The 20,969-nt window shown below is 44.1% G+C and overlaps 1 pseudogene; it reads left to right on the top strand.

The window, feature by feature from the left end:
• Positions 1 to 1,363: 1,363 nt before the first annotated feature.
• On the top strand, positions 1,364 to 3,794 carry LOC123441713 (annotated as a pseudogene).
• The last annotated feature ends 17,175 nt before the right edge of the window (positions 3,795 to 20,969 follow it).

Here is a 20,969-nt window from a genome sequence, read left to right as displayed (position 1 = left end):
CTGGATTACCAGGGGGTGAGAGGCTACATGGCCAATGAAGGTGTTGAGCCGTGATGCTCACGCACCCCCTTTGACGTGCAAGAAACTCCCACACCATGATGAAGGCCTTGAACTCTATGTCGACATGGCCCAACCCTACGCGTATCTTAGCCGCCGATGGATTACCAGGGGGTGAGAGGCTACAAGGCTAGTGCAGGCCATGAGTCGCCACTACTAGGAGAAGGGCTATAGATAATATAGACACTAATGGTGCACCAGACAAGTGGTGCGCCACTACTATATAGCAGTGGCGCACCATGTGCAGGTGCGTCATTATTGTGATGGACACTAATGGCGCACCACACAAACTGTGCGCCACTACTAACATTTTTTTTCAAAAGTACTAATGGCGCACCCGGGCAGAGTGCGCCATTACTAGCTTAACTAGTAATGGCGCACCACTCACCCAGTGCGCCACTACTATATATTTTTGCTAAAACTACTAATGGCGCACCACCAGCTGGTGCGCCATTAGTAACCAGGGTTACTAATGGCACATTTGTAGGTGGTGCGCCATTAGTAGTTTTGCAAAAAAATAAGGTATCTCTGTGCTCCTATCGCGACTGTGAACCAGCAGGAAGAGGGAGGAGAGAGGTAGTTTCACCATGACCGCGAACTAGCCGGTGAGCCGGCGGCCATGGCACGCCCAGATCCGCCCTCCTTTGGCCGTCGTCGTCGATCTCCTCTGCTCCTAGCGCAGGATCCACCTCAGGCAGTCTTCATCTCGCCGCCAAGATGCGCAAGTGCGACCTCGATATCCTCGTCCTCGCCGCCTTCGCTGTCTTCTTCTCGCTCCAGGTGACCCATCCCCCTCCTCTCTGAATCGAATCGATTCAAAACCCTAGCTGACCCGTTGTCCTCCGGCAGCACGAGGGTGACTTCTCGTTCCGGGAGGCGTGGTACCACCAGTCGGATGAGGGGTACCCGATCAAGCATGACGTGGACCGCCTCCCGCCGCCGCTAGTCGCCGACCTAAACAGCGACGACCGGCGAGAGGTGCTGCTCCCCTTGCACGACGCCATGATCCAGGTCCTCCATCTGCCCGCCCACGCTAGGATCGCCGCCACAGACACCCTCGACGAATTCCATGAGGCGCGCGTCATGGCCGAGATCTCCCTGCTCCCAGCCAATGTCCGCGTTGCCGTCGGCCGCCGCCCCGTCGCCATGGCTGTCGGCACCGTTGACCGCTCCTACAAGCAGGCCGACGTCCGCAAGCAGGTGCTCCTTCGCTTGGTTTCTCTGAACCTTTCTCCTCTGCTCTCTCTCGCCATTGGAACTTGACCGAAAACCCTACCCCGTCGTCGCCCCGTCGTCAAACCTCCCGATGGCATCGAGGTGCACGGCGAAGCTTCCCCACCCACCATGCGCGGCGCTATAGCACGGCCGGGCGAGCTCGCGGGTCCCGGCACGTCCGGCGCAATCGGCGGTGTCAAGTATGTTCCCCCCTCCCTTTGAATATCTCTGTTGCTTGCTTCACATGCAATGTGCGGTGTCTGGCCGGGAACATGAGATTTGTCGTGCGTTTTTGCAGGAGGGCGTGCCATCGCGTGCGCCGTCAGCTTCAGGCCATGTATTGTCATTCACAAGGTCAGACAGTAGGAATGGAACCCTTTGCTTCCTTCTTATACCCATTAGTGGGTCATCAAGTGCTTTGTACTTTACTATATGGTGATTGCAAATTGATGCCCAGATTCTTCACTCAATGATAATCGTTTTGCTGTGGTGCAATTCACAAAGCGACACTATTAATAGTGTAAAATTTGGAAACCCCGTTCGATTATGCATTTCTCTTTACTGCTGGAGCTAGACCACCACCTGCAATCACCAAGTTTATGCGCCTCTGGCGTTAACATCAGCGTTTGTCTAATAGATTGTTTATACAAACTCCTAGGGGAAACTTAAACAGATAGTTGGGTCTACCCTCCGGGATGCATCGGATGATGGCACGACACTGGTGACGAACTTTGAATCAGGCAAGTCTCCAGCAGAATGTGCGAACATTTACAAAGAAGATGGACTTGTTGGTGGACATGTTATAATGCTTGGCGGAGATCCCGCAAGCTGTTCTGCTGCCCTGGAAGCTTTACATGCATATCCTGGTGAGAATATGTTATCTAGTTATTACTTATTACTAGGACAAGTATTATTCATTTGGTTTGCTTTCTGTATGACTGTTCGTATTAGTTTTCTCCTCACTGTCTTCTGTGATGTCTCCGAAATAAACCACATTTTTTGTTTGCATTTTGTCACTTTTTGTGGAATCTCGACGTTTTTATGGTTGTGTATGCTGTATAAAGAGTAGCAAAATGTTTTATTACAAAACCTTTATGATGTGGCATTTGAGCATGAGTGTTTTCGTCGAAAGTAAGCATAATGTGCAACTTCATAATATGTCACACACATCTCAAGCAGTGAAGCGCTTTTGTTCATGTTGGGCTCATATAGTATTCGCTAGCAGCATAGATTTATTTTTGATAAGTTATTAACTACAGTTCAACTTCTTATCTGGTCAAAACCTTCTTTGAGATTACATACCAAATTTTTTGCCTTACTACAAGGGCTCCATATGGTTGTTGTTTAAAATTATCGTTAAGGCTACTGCTTCAACTTTTAGCTTGGGAGAGCTTTGTACATCTGCTAGTGGTGCTCCTGGAATATTTTTTGTTTCTACTGCAAGGAATGAGATGCCATCAGTTTGACATATTGGCGTAAACATGAGCTATCATAATACTAGGTGGTTTGCATGTTGGAGGTGGAATAAATTTGGAGAATGCAGTGTCATACCTTAATGAAGGGGCAAGTCACGTGATTATAACTTCTATACGTGTTCATGCTCTGATTCTATGTAAATAATGCCATTATCTCTTTTTTGTCATCTCATGAAACCGTTGGACCTTCGTTTGTTTAATGTATATACTCCCTCTGTCCCAAAATAAGTGTCTCAACTTTGTACTAGCTCTAGTACAAAAATATACTAAGCTTGAGACACTTCTTTTGGGACAGAGGGAGTATGTCTATTAGCTTATGGAATAAGATTAGGGCCTGACCCTCATGATGTTTCCAGTTATCCATACTTTGTTTTTACAAGATGTTAAAACTTATTTTCTTAAATATCGATATGTTGTTTCTCAAAACCTAAAATGATACCAGAGCAAGGTTACATATAAATTTCATTGATAATCACCTATCCCCAACTATTACCAATAATCTTATCCACCTTGTGAATGTTACGATTGTCAGATTTCTCTACCTTCATAGTTGCCTGTTTTCCTTGATGGCAAAGACTCCCTAAGAGCCTCAAGGGGTAGTATTAGATGTAAGTTATAACACATCCTTTGAAGTTTAAAATGATTGTATTTAAAAATAACTGGAATCAGCTGGTTACCACCTGCTGCGCACGGCCTGGTAAAACTTCTCATCTGTTTGGTTTGCTAATTAGTTTTTGTAGATGACTCATCAATTGAATATTTGCAACTTATATGTTTGAGCATTTTATGTAGTATGTGTTTAGTGATGGAAAAATGAACATTTAAAGGCTGACGCAACTTGTTGAGCTTGTTGGGAAACAAAGGCTTATTTTGGACCTTAGTTGTCGAAAAAAGGTAAGGAATTCATCTAGTGTAATTTTTGTAGAACAAGTGAGCACACAACAAGGTACTGATTGATGGAGCTCTCTTCGATGCACATCGTTTTTTTTGTTTCAATCCTGCCAGAGTAGATTGTGGGTCTGTGCCAATATTATATTTGCTTATTGAATTTACTAATGAAGATTACCACTTTCATACTGCATTGTTGGGTGATACAAGGAAATCACATATGGTTGATTACTATGATGAGCACACACTCCTTAACTTCATGATAATAAATGTTAGTTTCTTATTAGTAGAAGACAAATGTGTGTCAACGTGTGAAAATAACCACATAGAAATGATATTGTTAACTATGATATCATGACAATCTTTGTTTAAGATGCTCAATGTGTGTTCTGGACCATCTGAAGTCTCTCATACTAACCAATAGTCCTTATCTTTTTGTGACTTATGTGTTCTAGATGATTGTGAAGATGGTCAAAACTATGCTTCCTCTAGGTTAATTTGTTTCTCAACTTGTGTTCAATGTATGTGCATGTTTATAAACATATTTTCATTGTGGTGTAATATGTGTTTATCTTGAACCTTCTTGTGGGTGTGAGGATAATAATTGAATATTTTTAAAGCTGGTAGTATATATTGTTTTGACTGCACATCATTTTACCAACAATTTAACTATCGACAAAGTAAATATATGTCCGCATAGGTATGGTGTACCTTGATAGACTATATGTTGGCATACATATGGTGTACCTGTGCAGTAATATGTTTTGTAACCTGTGCAAATATCAGAAAAGAAAAAATAACAATACCTAATATTCATACTAGTGGTGCACCACTCAGCACTTTAGTGGCGCACTGCAAAAAGCACACTAGTGGCGCATCGTCAACTAGTTTGTCATTAGTAAGCCAGAGCACATGGGTAAATATGGCCCCCTGGGAGGCATACTAATGGCGCACCATGAGCTATACTAATGGCGCACTGCCTAGTGCGCCATTAGTAAAAAATTCTAATGGCGTGATGCTACTGGCGCACCTGTAGTGCGCCATTAGTAGCCAAAACAGGTGTGCCACTAGCAGGCCTTTTCCTAGTAGTGCGCGATGCTCAGGCGCCCCTCTTGATGCGCAAGCGGTTCTCATATAGCGAATTGGTCAGAGCTCCAAGTGCCCGCCCGCTTGCCCTTGGGTGTCGTGCGGGAACTAGACACCAAGGACCTCAAGAGGTGACATGCACGGGTGTGAGCCCGCAAGATAGGGCTCGACCGCTTGGATTTTTTGGAGCTGCAGGGATGCACCCAAGCATATGCATCGTGTGTAGCCCCCACTAGTGTAAGGTACAAGGGGGGCCGGCGGGCATGGAGCTCCAATGATCCTCCCCAGCGCGATGCATGGGGCTTCCACTCAAATGTTACATAGTCGCGGGTCAACAGTAATTCTGCCAGCGCGGAGCTTAGGACTTCCACTTGGGCGTGGGCGTAGCCACTCCTGATGCCATGATGCCATCTCTCGTGGGATTCCACTTCGGGAGGCTCCGTGCGTGTACAACCCAAACTCTTTATTACGTGAGGGAGTCACAGGCAACGATTTACTGAGGGGTCGGATATCCCAGGCAGAAGGCTCAGGAGTTCCTAGCCTCATCCTTCTGGCGGATTGGGCATCATTCTTAGTGCGTTAACGCGCTCGTGGGACCTTCAACACGAAGGGGGGCAGCATGCGCTGGATGACCACCGCTGCGTTACTGTAAGAAGGAGTTAGGCATCGAGGACCCCAGGAGGTGACGTATATAGGTACAAGCCCTTCATTCAGAGCTCAGTCACTCGAATTTAGCGATGCTACAGGGACAAACCTGAGCACAGAAGCCTTGCCAGGTTCCTTCATGGAACGATCAAGCAAAAATCACCCGTAGCATAGTGCCTGAAGAGACAAAGTCCCAAACTAGCAATGGAACATTCTAGGTGAACAACGTAAGTTCTGACGGGAAATAACAAAGTTTACCACACAACCAAAAAGAGAGAATTTCACGAGGTGCGGCCCGCGTGCCGGAGGGTAGTGCAGCTGGACGGCCTCCCTCGGTCTCGGGTGAGACGGAGCTTCACCAAGCGACGTTGTCGTGGGTGAGCCGGGTCGCGGGATGAAGCGCGTCGTGATGGTTAATCTTCTCAGGGGTCAGCTACTGCGTGAGGCTCTGGGGGCCCACGGGGCCTAGAGCCCGCGTGAGGCACTAGCATGAGTGGAGCCAACCCTTGGTAGGCGGTCGTGTCGTTCCCCATAACGAAAGGCATGTGAACATGGCTCGACCGGACGTTTTGGCCTCACCCTGCTCTTCTAGGCCACAAGGAACTCAGGGAAGTGATCCCATTGAGGCCTGCGACATCGGCGCACATGCGCGTCACGATGGCCCCCACGGGAGTGATCAGCCTCCTGAGGCAGCGCTCCATGCGGCACACGCCGTGCATGTCGCACACTTCCCGTAGCTTCTCGATCTCCCGGGTGATGAACTCCCGAGCACCCGGCGCCTGACGTTGTACTCCTTGCGCGTGAGGGCGCGTGACGAGGGACCTTACCACGTGGTGCCCGAGCTCCTCCTTCAGTGCAGCGGCCAGGTCGGATGCCTTCTGGATGGAAGCCCCTAAGCTCGACCCAAGGGGGGCGTCGGGCGCGCTTCCTAATGCCTAAGTACGGAAAGCACCCGCAGCATGCTCCGAGCTCACAGCCTTTGCCTCGGCCGCGGGGCCTTTCGCCTTGGCAGAACGAAATGCAGGCAGCGGCTGCTTTTTCCTCGAAGGTGTGGCTCCGTGAGGCCCATCGCCTTCGGCATCGTCTCGGCACTCCGCGACAGCGGCCTTATAAGCGTGCTCTAGGGAGCATACCGCTTCCTTCTCCTCGCATGTGACGGTGATGATGCCGCTGTAGCCTGGCATCTTGAGGACGTTGTACCATGGTGTGTCGTAGCCATGAAATTGGCCAGCGCGGGGTAGCCCAGGATGGCATTGTACGGGAGTCCGATGTGCGCCACGTCGAAGTCGATGTGTTTGGTGTGATAGTTTTCATGCATGCTGAAGGTGACCAGGAGGAAGACCTGCCGCAGTGGGACGGTGGAGCCACTAGTCACCCCTGAGAACGGCCTGGAAGGCATCAGTTGGTGATAGTTACCTCGAGTGTGTCCGCGGTTTTGATAGAGAGCACGTTGAGGCTCACTCCTCCATTGATGCGGGTCTTGGTGGCCGCAACATTGCTGATGGTGGGTGTGCACACCATGGGGAGTGTGCCTGCGACAGCCGCACACTTCAGGCTGTCGTGAGCGTCAAAAGTGATGGGGTATTGGGACCACTTGAGGGGCCTCACAACCCCCAGCTTCAGGATGACGGAGTTCACCTTGCGGTAGAGCTGCTTGAAGTGGCGGTTAGAAGATGGGGTGTGGGCCCTGCCAAGGATGCAGGCCACCGCGTGAGGCTCCTGTTATGCCCCGACCTCCTCGTCATGTTATTCGCCCTTGTTCTTTCATGCAGGCGGTGGAGGGAGTGGAGGGAGCTACGAGTTGTCCCGAGGGCGCATCTCGCGAGGCCGATCACACCAGCCGTTGTCACGAGGCTAATCGTACGAGCCCCACACGCGTTGCGATTGCGGACGTCCCAACTGCCGCCACCGCGGCCGCCACCGTGGCCAGCACCGTGTTCATTGTGCTCCTGGCGCTGGACGACTCACTCATCCCGAAGGACCGTGTGCTCATTACAATCTTCGGTTTCGTGGCTCTGCACATCATGGTAGATGCAGTACGGATAGTGCTCTTTCTCGGGCACGCCCCACTCACGGCCACGCTTCTAGTCGGGCTCCATTGTGAGCACAGTAGTCCTTTTGTGCTTGGCCTCCTTGGCCTTCGCCTTGGTGTCCTCGGGCACATCATCAGGGTTGTCGCTGGCGAACAGGTGGCCCTCTTCAGCCTTGGCGCACTTGTCTGCCAAGTTGAACAATTCCAAGGCCATTTTTAGGGTGTCGTTGATGGCGAGCTTTTCGCACATCATCAGGTCCTTGCCGCTGTTAGTGAACGCGATGATGACTGCCTCGTCGGTGGCACGCGGGATCTTGTTGCACACCCGGCTGAACCTCTGGATGTACATGCGGTGGGTCTCTCTAGGGCGCTACTTCACGTGATGCACGTCGTTGACGGAGAGGGGCGGTCATGATATGGTGTATCATTCGATTGATACAATGGAGTTCTTAGTGACAATCTTGTAGCATGTGGAACTGACTCTGATTAAGGTGGCTCAGCTGTGGTACAGTTATGGGATATTGAGTCTCCAGAATCTTACTTATCTTCCTCTACAAGCGATTCGGTATATATAATTTAATTTAAGTTTCTTACTAAAATTTGTAGAAGTGAACACTGAGCATAACACTAACACGTCTCATTCACAGTATATTACTTTCATTAAAATCAATCCTGCTGGCAATACTATTATTACAGGTAATGTTCATTCTCTGTTGTGTATAGTATCCCTATATTGTAGCCGAACTAATAGTGCTACTCTATTTCATGACTTCATGTGATTTCTTCATGGCCTGTACCAAGTCCAACAGTTGGTTATTCTTGTTTCTAAATAGTTTTCCAACGATGTGCAGGTTCATGTGCTGATGTTCCAAACACCTATTAACAAGATCTCATTTATCTCATTATCAGCATGGTTCTCTAATTAGTATGTTTTCCAGGATGAACAGAAGGTATGAGCCTGGACATCTCATGTTTCCCTATACACCTAAGTACTTCACATTTAATTTTTACTTGTTTCTTAGATTTCTCAAAATCATGTGTAATACTCTTATTTTCTGGTACACATGTAGCAAGATTTTCATGTTATCCCATGCAAAAAGACTCAAGAGTAAGCTAGCTGGTTAGATGTATGTGGTTGTTTGGTTACAGGTTTGTTCTAACCAGGTTCCTTTGTCGTATTTCATAAAGGATCCAGATCGATGATATACCAATGTAAGATATTTGTATGAAAGTTTGCTGCATTTTTTGTTGAAGCAACAAGTATATGTACTCCATATATTAATTGAAAAAATTACAAGGTTTTATGTACAAGTAAAAATATTTTTCTTGCAATACAATCCATAGTTTGTTGGTTTGTTTCTTATAATATGCATGATCTTTCCGTTGAAGTTCACTATTTATATTTTAGAGGTGCCAGTTAAAGAAAATATGACAAGCAGATGTGATATCCGAGTGTCCTTCTTATGATTTGCATATATATATATTTGTATCACTGAGCTGTACATATATCTAAGGGTCAAGATACCGTTGGCCAAATCTGTTTCCCCTGAATTGGTCAGATTATGTGTTCCATTGTTCACACCCGACTATTCAGGGTAATAGGCATGCAACAATGTCTACACATATTCAATCAATCAGTACTCAGTCCTAGAATCGATGAAAACAATTATGTGAGCACAATTTAGTAACCTTATATTGGTATGCACATCACAAATAAGATCTATATCCTTATATTGGCATAGGCAACATCGAGCGTGGTGGATAGGCGACGGTCAGAAACATGACCCTACTTGCTAAGGAGCAGATAGATCTGTGCGCAGGCAATGGTTGGCAGTGATGCCGATGGTCAAGTGGAGGAAAACACAAAATATGAAGACATGTAGCCGCATCAGGTATGTATGTATAGCTGATCCATGGCTATGTATATTTGTGTTGGAATGGTGTATCCGACTTACATCGGTTAATAGTAAGTCTGCGTGATATTTGCATGATATAGCAATATTATGGTACATGAACTAACATAAATTATGAATGGAAGAGAGATGTTCACTTATATATCAAAGTTTGCAATGTTTGCAACAATGAGAATTTGAGCACAATATATTCCTCTCCTTGCGCCCTTTTAGTTGCCTTTCCTTTTCGTTTTGGCTACATTACAGGAATATAATGTGACATCGTAACCACAATGTGAATTAGCTATCATGAAAACCACTTAAAATAATTATTGTAAATTTTCTAAGTGGCATTATTGTGGATCTTAAAGGTATATATTTAACACATTTGATGTTTATCCCCCGTTGCAATGCACGGCTACTTGTGCCCTGATCCCTTGCAAATTGGGATGGCAAGACTAATATTGGTGGAGATCCGTTCATTACATCCAACAATGGTTGGTTCCAAAAAAGGAAAGCCTCATAATCTATTAATATTGAGACCTAAAATATTTAAAATAAAATAACTATCAAAACATGAAGGGGTGTTGGTTCAAGCCTCTAAGATGCAACAATTTACTGGGAGAAGCATATAGATTGCCAAAGGAAAGATCTTGTCATAGATGTGAAAGCTTATCAAATTCTATGCTTATGCCAGTCACAGGATATGGTGTATCCTTTGATTGATACAATGGAGTTTTGTAGAGAGAATCTTCTAGCATGTGGAACTGATTCTAATTATGGATACAATGGGATATTGAGTCTCCAGAATCTTACTTATCTTTCTCTGTAAGCGATTCGGTATATATAATTTAATTTAAGTTTCTTACTGAAATTTGTAGAATTGAACACTGATCAGAACACTAACACGTCTCATTCACAGTATATTACTTCCCTAAAAATCAATCCTGCTGGCAACACTATCATTACAAGTAATGTTCATTCTCTATTGTGTATAGTATCACTATATTGCAGTCGAACTAATACTTGGCGTCCCTCATCTCTCGTTTGTACATTTACGCACCTTGTACAATTGCACTGCCAGCTTTGACGAGCAGAGAATTTTTCTGTTGGTTTAGGTTCTTGTCCATGGTTGCTGGGAAAAGCTGAGTTCGTAACTAAATCCACTCCTTCCTTCCCACCTCCCTCTCTCTTTTTTCTTTTCTTTTGGTTTTTCTTTCCTTGGCGCCATAGTCCACTTGGGCTAGTCTCACCAGCCCATTAAGGGCTGGTGCGCCACCCTAGGACTATTGGGCTCACTCCCGGGTGGGTGGGCCCCTCTCGGTGAATGCCCGAAACCCATTCGTCACTCCCGGTACACTGTCGGTAATGCCCGAAATCTTCCTGGTGACCAAATGAAACCATCCTATATATCAATCTTCGTTTCCACACCATTCCGGAAACACTCGTGTAAGTGCATCAAGTGCCCCTTAGTGATTTTGGTGGTTTGAAGACTTATAGGTTAAGTATCTAATGTGTTCATGAGTGTACACAGGATCTATAAGTCACTGAGGAGTTTGAAATATTCGACAGATTTCGACCCCTAAAAATGTATATCTTCGGCTGAAGAAATTGGTATGAAGCTGAAGAATTGAATCGCGAAGGAATTGCGATGAAATAGATATTCCTCATGAAGAAATTGAAAATGAGGAATTCGGTGTGTCCTAAAGAAAAACAATCTGAAGATTTTGAAGCATGAAGATTTATTTCTGTCTGTTTTATTTTCTTTACTTTTGGGTCATAGGAACACGGTACTGTTGAAGGGGTCAAAGTAACACCGTATTGTTAAAGCCTAATCCTACCAAAAGCCTCAAGTGAGGAATATGAGAGACATGAGGGCTCTCACAGTTGAGGGTCCCGACCGTTACTCCAAGTCGCGCCACATCATTGGTCTTATCCACACCAACGGTCATATTATTTAAGGGCATTAATGTCAAATCATGTCGAGATGATCCCAGGCCATAAATAGCCCCCCTCCCCCACAACCATTAGCTGGTTGGCTGCTATGTTAGAAACTGACACTTGTCATAAGAGAAACCCAAATTCCTCAGAGTCTTCGAGAGTAATTCATTAGTGAGGAAATACCCCAAACACCAAACCACAACCCGAAAACCAAGTGATTGAGCATCAGTGAAGAAGTTGTTCCTGTGTGGGACTGAAGCCTTTTACCTTTAAGGATTGTGCATCCTCCAGGCGGTTAGGCGTCACGGTCTAGAGCAATCCAGCAGTCAATTGTGGATCGCCAGGTGACCAAGTTTGTGAGGGTTTGGAAGTCTGCCCTGAAGACTTGCCATGAGTGTTGGGCGAGGATTGTGTGTTCTTAGCCCAAGGAGAATACGGTAGGGACTGTGTACCCCGGGACTATGTGTCTTTTGGTTTCAATACCAAGCCGCTCCAAACCAGATGTACAACTGTCACATCAGTTGGAACTGGGTCATCAACCACTGTCTTCACTTTGAAACGGGTTCTATTTCTTCAACTCTTTACATTCCTCAGATTGTGTTTTGATGATTTTCACTATCACTGTTTGAACAATTTACTGAAGATTTTCTCTAAAATTCCTCATCCCCAAATTCTTCACGCGAGTTAATCCTCATCTGTTTTCTCCATACCTGCATACTGCGCAAACTATTTTTCATATTCTTCATCCCAAAAAATTGTTGTAGTGATACTTTGCACTCCTGATCCTTTGCTGTTTCCGCTGCAAGTTAGTCATAAGTGAGGAATTTACTCAAAAGAATTTCCTCAGTGATAAAATTTTAAAAATCTCCTATTCACCCCCTCTAGTCGATATAACGCACTTTCAATTGGTATCAGAGCAAGGTACTCCCTTGTTATGTGTGATTTTGGTTTAACCACCTGGAGTTTTAGTTATGTCAACTGTAGGCATGATCAAGGTTACTACAAGATGTCCTAATTTTGAAGGAAAGGACTTTCCCTTCTGGAAGACCAAGATGCAGATGCATCTACAAGCTATTGACAACGATCTCTGGTATATTGTGGAACATGGCGTCCCTATCGTCACTGCTACTCTCTCTGCCGCTGATGTTAAGAAATTCAAGTAACTTGATTCTCAAGCGAAGATTATCATTTGTGGCCATCTGAGCAAGGGCCAGTATGGCAGAGTAAGTGCTTTGGGCTCAGCAAAACTTATCTGGGAAAGGCTGTCAAAAGTGAATGAAGGAGTATCAACCCAGCGTGATTCTCGTGTTGATGCTCTTCCCAATCTCTTCAATCGCTTCAAGAGGCTTGACAATGAAAGCTGCCAAGATACCTTTAATCGCCTGACTGACATATCAAATGAACTGCAAGCACTGGGAGCTCGAGACATTACTGATCATGAAGTTGTGAAGAAACTGCTAAGATCTTTGGATTCTTCATTTGATACTTTAGTTCTGATTATTCAAGAAAGATCAGACTACAAGATGCTTGATCCAGCTGATATACTCGAAAGACTCAATACTCATGAATTCCAACAAGAAGAAAAGAGAGATCTATATGGACCAAGCTATTCTACACCACGTGCACTGAAGGCCAAAGCAATTTCCTCATCTGAAGAAGAAGACTCGAATGGTAGCATTGGTGATCCTGAAAAATTTGGACAGGAGCTTGCAATGCTCGTGAGAAAAATCCACAAGTTTACACGACATGGCCAGTTTGATAAATCGTCAAGAAGAGATATGAGGAAATTAGAATCTTCAACTAAGGACTACAAGAAAAGAACCTGCCACAAATGCAAGAAATCAGGTCACTACATTGCTGATTGTCCTCGTTGGGGAAAGGAATCAAAGAAGAAGAAATACAAGGATGAAAGTTCTGATGACTCGAAGAAAAAGAAGAAAACTTCAAAATCCTCATCTTCAAAGTCCTCATCGCACAACAAGACTAGTTTCAGAAAGGCTCGGGCACTTGTTGGCCAGAAAATGGATTCCGAGGCAGAATCCAAGGAATGTGATGAAGAGTAGGGTTCTGATGAAGACTCAGAATCTGGACAGGCTAGCCTTGCACTTGCAACCACATCCATCACCAAGTCAATCTTCAACCTTGAAGAAAATGATAACACCATACACACTGATGACTATGCTAATGACTGCGCTCCAACCTATTGCTTCATGTCAAAAGGTTCAAAGGTACCGAATGATGCTTCCTCCTCTGATTCAAGTGACTGTGAACCTGATGTTTATAAAAAACCAAGTTACACTAAACTTGCTATCATTGCCACTAAACAACAAACTTCCCTGGAAAATCTTCACAAACTGCTAGATAGAAGTGATGATCTGTTGAATGATGAAATGAATCTTACCCAAATCCTCACTGAAGATATGAAAAGTCTTCAGTCCAGATTTGATAATCTTCAAGATCGTTATGTTACACTTCTCGCTGATCATGAGAAACTTTCCTATGAATTTCTTCAAAGGAAGCTTGATCTTGAGAAGCTGAGGATTTCTCATGATGATCTTCATACGGAAAATGATTCATTACTAGCTCAACGACTAGTACTGCTCAAGCTGAATTCATTCCTCCATGTCTTAAATGCATCGAACGTGAACCTGCTAATTCTTCACCAGAATCATCATATGCTTCTATTGCTACAAATTCTTCAACTGCTCCTGTAGTGTCAAATTCCTCACTTGAGGAAACCACAAATGTCGCTGATCAAAATGCAGGGTTGAAGGAATTGTATATGACAGGCATATACAAAAGTCTCAAAGGACACCAAACCCTTTGTGATGTGCTCAAAAAGCAGATCTTGAACAGGAACCCGAGGAGAGAAGGAATTGCCTTTGAGAGGAAATTGAATGCTGATGGATCTTACTGGAAACCTGAGCAGTATCCCAAAACCTCATGGGTTGCTGCTACTAGGCCTCCTTTTGATCCATCCAATCTAACAGGCTTTTCATGTGAATTATCCTATTCCTCAGATGAGTCATTTGACTCCAACTTTAAATTGTTCAAAAATCAATCTCGTGAAGTATTTGCTCGATATGTTGGAAATAACTGCAGGAAAGGGCCTTCGTGAGGAAACTCTGGTTTCCCAAAAGTTGCCTTGAAAATCTTCAGGTGAATGTCCTCATGACACCACCTATGAAGAATTTGAACCCCAGAGGAAATTCCTCAGGAGGACCAAAGTCTTCAAGAAGATCAAAATCCTCAACTGATCAAAAGTATGCTCGTACCCGTGCTAATGCTTCTAATATGCAAGGAAATTACAAGGAATATGAATATGAGCGTTATTCTTCAAATAATTATGTTCAGAAATCCTCAAATAAATTCTCTGCATATTCATTTGAGTACTTTAACCCCCTACTGTTAAAATAAGTGCATTAGCTTCAATGCCCCCTTCTCATATGGTGCTCGCAGGATGATGAATGCTTTACCACCCCGTTGGATGTGTGTGGTGAAGATATTGAACTAATCACTTCTGCAGGTCAGGTCTCGAGATGAAAATCATCATCTGAAGAATTTGCTGGAGACCTGAGGAAAATGCTTGATGGGACGCAAGCCAATATTGATGAAATAGAAATATTTCACACGTCCTTATAATTCTGCTTATGATGAAATTCCTATCTGATGAAATTGATATCATATTATTCAAGTATGGAGCATATGAGATGGTAAGCTGTACTAATTCATCTACAGGATGACAAACCCAAGAGTACTGAGTGGTTCTTCATAGTGGCTGCAGACACCACATGACTGGTGACAAAAGCTTGTTGATGAATATGCCACTAACTCCATCACCCCTGAAGCAAATCACATATGCTGACAAAGGTAAAAGCAAGGTATTGGGACTTGGCAAAGTGGCTATTTCAAGGATAGGCACATGGACAAAGTAATGCTTGTTGAATCCCTTGGATTTAACCTCATGTCAGTCTCAATGCTTTGTGATCTTGATATGATTGTTATCTTTGGAAAGTGTTAGAAGAGGGGATTTGTACATTGTTGATTTCTCTACAGGTCCTCAACCAGCTACTTGCTTACTAGAAAAAACCTCAGAAGGGTGGCTGTGGCATCGAAGACTCAGTCATGCAGGCATGAGGAATTTGCACACGCCCGCGAAGAAGAAGCATGTCATCAGCATCGAATCAGTCAAATTCCTCAAGGATCACCTCTGCGGTGCTTGTGAGTCTCGGAAAATGACCAGATCCAAGCACCCCTCGAAGACTATCATGACCTCTTCTCGTCGATTTGAATTGCTTCACATGGATCTATTTGGACCTACTAATTATGCCACACTAACAAATGCAACATCTTTATATGGCTTTGTCATAGTTGATGATTATTCCAGATACACATGGGTGCATATCATTTTATATAAAACTGAAGTGCAGGAAGTCTTCAAACGATTTTCCTCAAGGGCCTCGACGAACATCGGCATCAAGATCAAACACAACAGGAGTGATAATGGAACAGAGTTCAAAAACACTGGTCTTGATAATTATCTTGCTGAACTTGGTATTACTCACGAATTGCCTCCTCCTTATACTCCTCAACAGAATGGTGTCGTCGAAAGGAAGAACAGGACTCTGGTTCAGATGGCAAGAAACAGGCTTGAAGAATATCAGACTCCTCGTCACTTTTGGCCTGAAGCAATTAACACTGCATGTCATATCATCAACAGGGTATATCTTCACAAATTCCTCAAGAAAACCTCATATGAACTCCTCACAGACAAGAAACCCAATGTAAGTTATTTCAATGTCTTCGGTGCAAAATGCTGGATTAGAGATCCTCACCATAGCTCAAAGTTTGCACCTAAGGCACATGAGGGTTTTATGCTCGGTTATGGAAAGGACTCGCACACCTACAGTCTTCAACAACTATCACAACAAGGTTGTTGAGACTGTGGATGTGCGCTTCGACGAAACTAATGGCTCGCAAAGAGAGGAATTGCCTCCTGATCGAGATAAGTTGTCTCCTGAGGAAGCAATAAAGCTCAAAGCTACTGAAGACATTGTTCCCACTTAGGAAATTGATGAAGGAATCATTACCAACACTGATGAAAATCAAGAAGATGCTCCTGAGGAAATTGCTCCAGAACCAATTCCTTAGCCTAGACGAATTCCTCAACCAGCTCATCCGAGGATTGCAAATGAAGTGGAACTTGACAAAATCCTCAATGACATCAACGCACCAGGTCCTCTCACTCGCTCAAAAGCTTCACACTTAGTTAACTTTTGTGGGCATTTCTCCTTTGTGTCTATCACAGAACCTTCAAAAGTTGTTGAGGTTTTCATGGAACTAGAGTGGATCCAAGCCATGCAAGACGAACTTCTTCAATTCAAGGTGAATGATGTATGGGAGCTCGTCAAACGACTAGATCCTGGCAAGCACAATATCATCGGCACCAAGTGGATTTTCCGAAACAAGCAAGATGAGGATGGTCAAGTGGTGAGGAATAAGGCAGGACTTGTAGCCCAAGTTTACACAGAGGTTGAAGGAATAGATTTTGATGAAACTTTTGCACCTGTTGCTAGACTTGAAGCTATTCGAATACTACTTCCTTATGCTAATCATCATAACATCATCTTATATCAAATGGATGTGAAAAGTGCATTCCTCAATGGTAAGCTTGAGTAAGAAGTATATGTTGCTCTGCCCCCAGGTTTTGCGGATCCAAAGAATCCAGATAAAGTCTTCAGACTCAAAAAGGCGCTCTATGGTCTCAAGCAGGCCCCTCGGGCATGGTATGATACATTGAAGGAATTCCTCATGAAGAAAGGCTTCAAACCTGGTTCACTCGATCCAACTCTTTTCACTAAATCATATGGTAATGAACTATTTGTGTGCCAGATATATGTCGATGATATCATATTTGGCTGTACTTACAAACGTTACATTGATGAATTTGCTTACATCATGAGTGAAGAATATGAGATGTCTATGATGGGGGAGCTGAAATTCTTCTTAGGTCTTCAAATTCGTCAACAACGCAATGGAATCTTCATATCACAGGAGAAATACCTCAAGGATGTTTTGAGGAAATTCGACATACATGAATGCAAAGGTGCCAAGAATCCAATGCCTACCAACGGCCACCTCTACACTGACGAAAATGATAAAGAATTTGATCTGCAGGTATATCGCTCCATGATTGGCTCTTTACTATATTTATGTGCATCTAGGCCAGATATAATGGTTAGTGTTTGCATGTGTGTACATTTTCAAGCAAAAATGAAGGAATCACACCATAAGGCTATGAAGCATATTCTTCGATAGTTTGCTCACACACCAACACTAGGATTATGGTACCCCAAGGGCTCAAATCTTTATCTTGTGGGATATTCTGATTCTGACTATGCTGGTGACCGTGTGGATCGCAAGTCAACCTCTGGCACATGTCATTTCGTCGGAAGATCACTAGTCTGCTGGTCCTCAAAGAAGAAGAACTGCGTTTCACTCTCCACTGCCGAAGCTGAGTACATTGCTGCTGGCTCATTCTGTGCTCAATTGCTTTGGATGAAGCAAACCCTCAAGGACTATGGCATCAACATGAAGAATGTGCCTCTCTACTGCGACAATGAGAGTGCAATCAAGATTGCATACAACCCAGTACAGCACTCGAAGACCAAGCACATCCAGATTCGTCATCATTTTCTTCGGGACCATGTCCTCAAGGGCAATATCCTCATCGACCATGTGAAGACTGACGATCAACTCGCAGATATCTTCACTACGCCCTTGGATGAGACAAGGTTTTGCAAGTTGCGGTGTGAGCTAAATATCCTAACACTTATGCAAAATTGATGACTTAGATGTGCAACACACGATGAATCGATTTTCTTCAACCAATGAAGAATATCACTCTTAGTGTGAGGAAATCAACGAAGAAGTTGATTCTCAGGGCCCTACGACAATTGTATGTGGCGTCTAAAGTCAACATTCTTATATGGTGGGTCACGCCACCACCCAACTTGAAATTCCTCAAGTTGAATTTCTTCAAAGCTGAATTTCTTCAAAAGTTGATTTTCTTCAAAACAGTTGTTCTTCAAACTTGTTTTTCTTCAAAACTGAAATTCATCATCATGATGCTTTGTCACAAAATCCTCAAGTTAATCAAAATCTTCAAAAACACTTGATGATTTTCGTTTACCTAGATAGAATGTGATTTCAAAGTCCTTAACAACATTCACTTATATCTATTTCTTCAATTTGATATTTCATCTAAGTGAATGTGATCGGACCCTACTTTCCCTCTATGCTACTCTCACCCAGTCTATTCAATTTTTCATATGCGTTCTACTTGAAACTTTGTTCAAAATCCTCACTGCACCCTTGTCAGCTGATGATTTTGTAACAAAATACTCAAATCTTCAAAAATATTTTTTTTGTTACACGGTAAGAGAACCCCACTTTCCCTGTTCGAATTACCACGATCTCCACCGCTTAGGTCATGGGCTACACATGTCTTGCGGAGACGTAGAGCAAGGGGCTATTTGGTCCGATACTTTTGCGCCAACACTTACCACCTGACTATAAATATGTCCCCATCTCCCTTCGGTAAAATCTTCTTCGTCCCATCGCCCTCCTGCTAGAGCAAAGCTCAAAAGCCCTAGCGCCACCGCTAGAAGTCTCTACGCCGGTGAGGAAAAGCTTGACTGTCTCGACCTCTCCATCGCCGAAACCACGCCGGAAAAGGACCATCTTCGTCCGCCGCCGCCGTAGCTGTCCTCTATTGCCGAGTTATGGCGCAGTCGACTCGCCCCGAAGAGCATCTACTGCTACTTCCTTCTCTATTCTTCGTGGGTGCTATCTAGGGTAAATAAAACACCTATTTTTATAGCTCTTTCGATCTACTATTTTACCTTAGATGTGTGAAATCTGTTTTTCTCAAGTATCCATCAGCTTCTTTTCCTCAAACACTGCTTATTCCTCAACTATTGATGAATTTCACTAAGCATCTAAAATCTTCACGAGATTCCTCAGTTGCGCAAATTTTCGAATCTGTACAACTCTGGAACCCAAGAACAGTGTGGTTAGACGAATTCCTCATTTACTGGTAAAATTCCTCAACTATATTTTTTTTCGTTTCATCAAATCTAAGAACGCATATGACCTCTCCAAATTCCTCGCAACTATACTATGTTCACTGGTACAAACATGCCAGCTGATGAATCTCTAGGTTCTCATCAACTTAACAAATTTGCACCATTTCTTGAAGAAAATCTGCAAGTTTCATCAGAATCCTCAAGAGTTCAATTTCCTCAGCAAAAGCCTCAGCTGAAGAAAATGGAAGATGAAAGGAAGCAAAATGGTGGCAAGAAGCTCGAGCAGAACACTGCCAATGATATCCCTGAGGATATATACTTGGAATACTGTACGCCTGATGAACAAGAGACTATGCCCAAGAGGAAGATAAGGCTTTAAAAGATAGAACGCTGGTGGGCTAAGGAGTGGAAAGAATAGAGATTCATCACTCCCAAATACATGAAGAAATTCGCTCTGAAGCCTCCTGGAAAACGGCCTCCTCTTGAGGATTATCAGGATGCACACCCCTCAAGCCTCAAGACAATTGATGACTATCCTAAAGAAAAGTCAAAACATTTGTCAAATCTTGAGAAGCAAGCACAAGCCACCGTGAGGAAATTCAATGAAGAATCTGCTGCTGCTTCAACTGTTGCCACCTCCTTTGCAGTTGAAACTTCCGGTACAGCCTTTCCTCAAATGAAGTCTATGCCACCGAAACCAAAGGCTTCAAAGCCTCAGGAGAAAATGCCTCAGAAAGCTGCACCAGCATCCGCACCAAAACCATCAGCACCACCAAAGGCTTCAAAGCGTGAACAGTAGAAGATTTTGGAGCAACTTCCTGCTGTCTCCAGCTCCTCTGTTCTGTCTCCAACAAGCTCCGAGAAAAAGTCTTCACCAACTCGAATGAAGACTAAGGTGACTACTGGGAGAGGAACCAAACCAAGCCCTTATAAAATCATCAAAGTCCCTTCTGCATCAGAAGGTAGTGATGAATATGATGATGAGACTCTGCAAGCCATCATCAGAAACAAGCAGGAGAGGGTAGCACAAGCTTCAGGCAGGGCCATTCGTCTGGCCATGGACCCAAAAGTCCTCTTGGATTACATAAACAAATGGTATGAGGACCCCAACACTCCGATTGATGATTTGAAGCTTCCACCAGGCATCAGCCACATGGTGGCCACATTCATCAACCAGGCCAAGTGGAAGGAGAAGCAAGCCAAACAAGCTAAGGTTGCGAAGCTCAAAAAGGAGAAATTCCTCAGACAGAATCTCCTCAACCTAACGCGTGATGCACTTATGTCCACTCAGGCAGAATTGAAGACTTTGACTGACAAGTACACTAAGCTCTCTGATCGTCAAAGTCTCAAGGACAATTTCATCAAATTTGCTACTAATGCAGTTGATGATTAGAACAAGAAGGTTGCCCCTCCAGCAACAACACCACAACCTCAAATTGAGGAACCAGCTGATGAAACTGCTCATGCTGAGGAAATCCCTCAAGAAAGATGTGCTGATGAACCGGCTATTGAGGAAATAACCAAGCAAACTCCAGCTGATGGCTCTGCTCGAGCTGATGAAACTGCTACAACTGATGCATCTAAGCTAGTTGATGACTCTGTTCCAGCTGAAGAAACTTCTTCAGATGAGAAAACTGCCAGGACGGATCTA

This window comes from Hordeum vulgare, chromosome 3H, assembly GCF_904849725.1.
Source record: "Hordeum vulgare subsp. vulgare chromosome 3H, MorexV3_pseudomolecules_assembly, whole genome shotgun sequence".
Lineage (NCBI taxonomy): Eukaryota > Viridiplantae > Streptophyta > Magnoliopsida > Poales > Poaceae > Hordeum > Hordeum vulgare.
The sequence above is the reverse complement of the archived record's forward strand: the minus strand, read 5'-3'. Positions and strand labels throughout refer to the sequence as shown.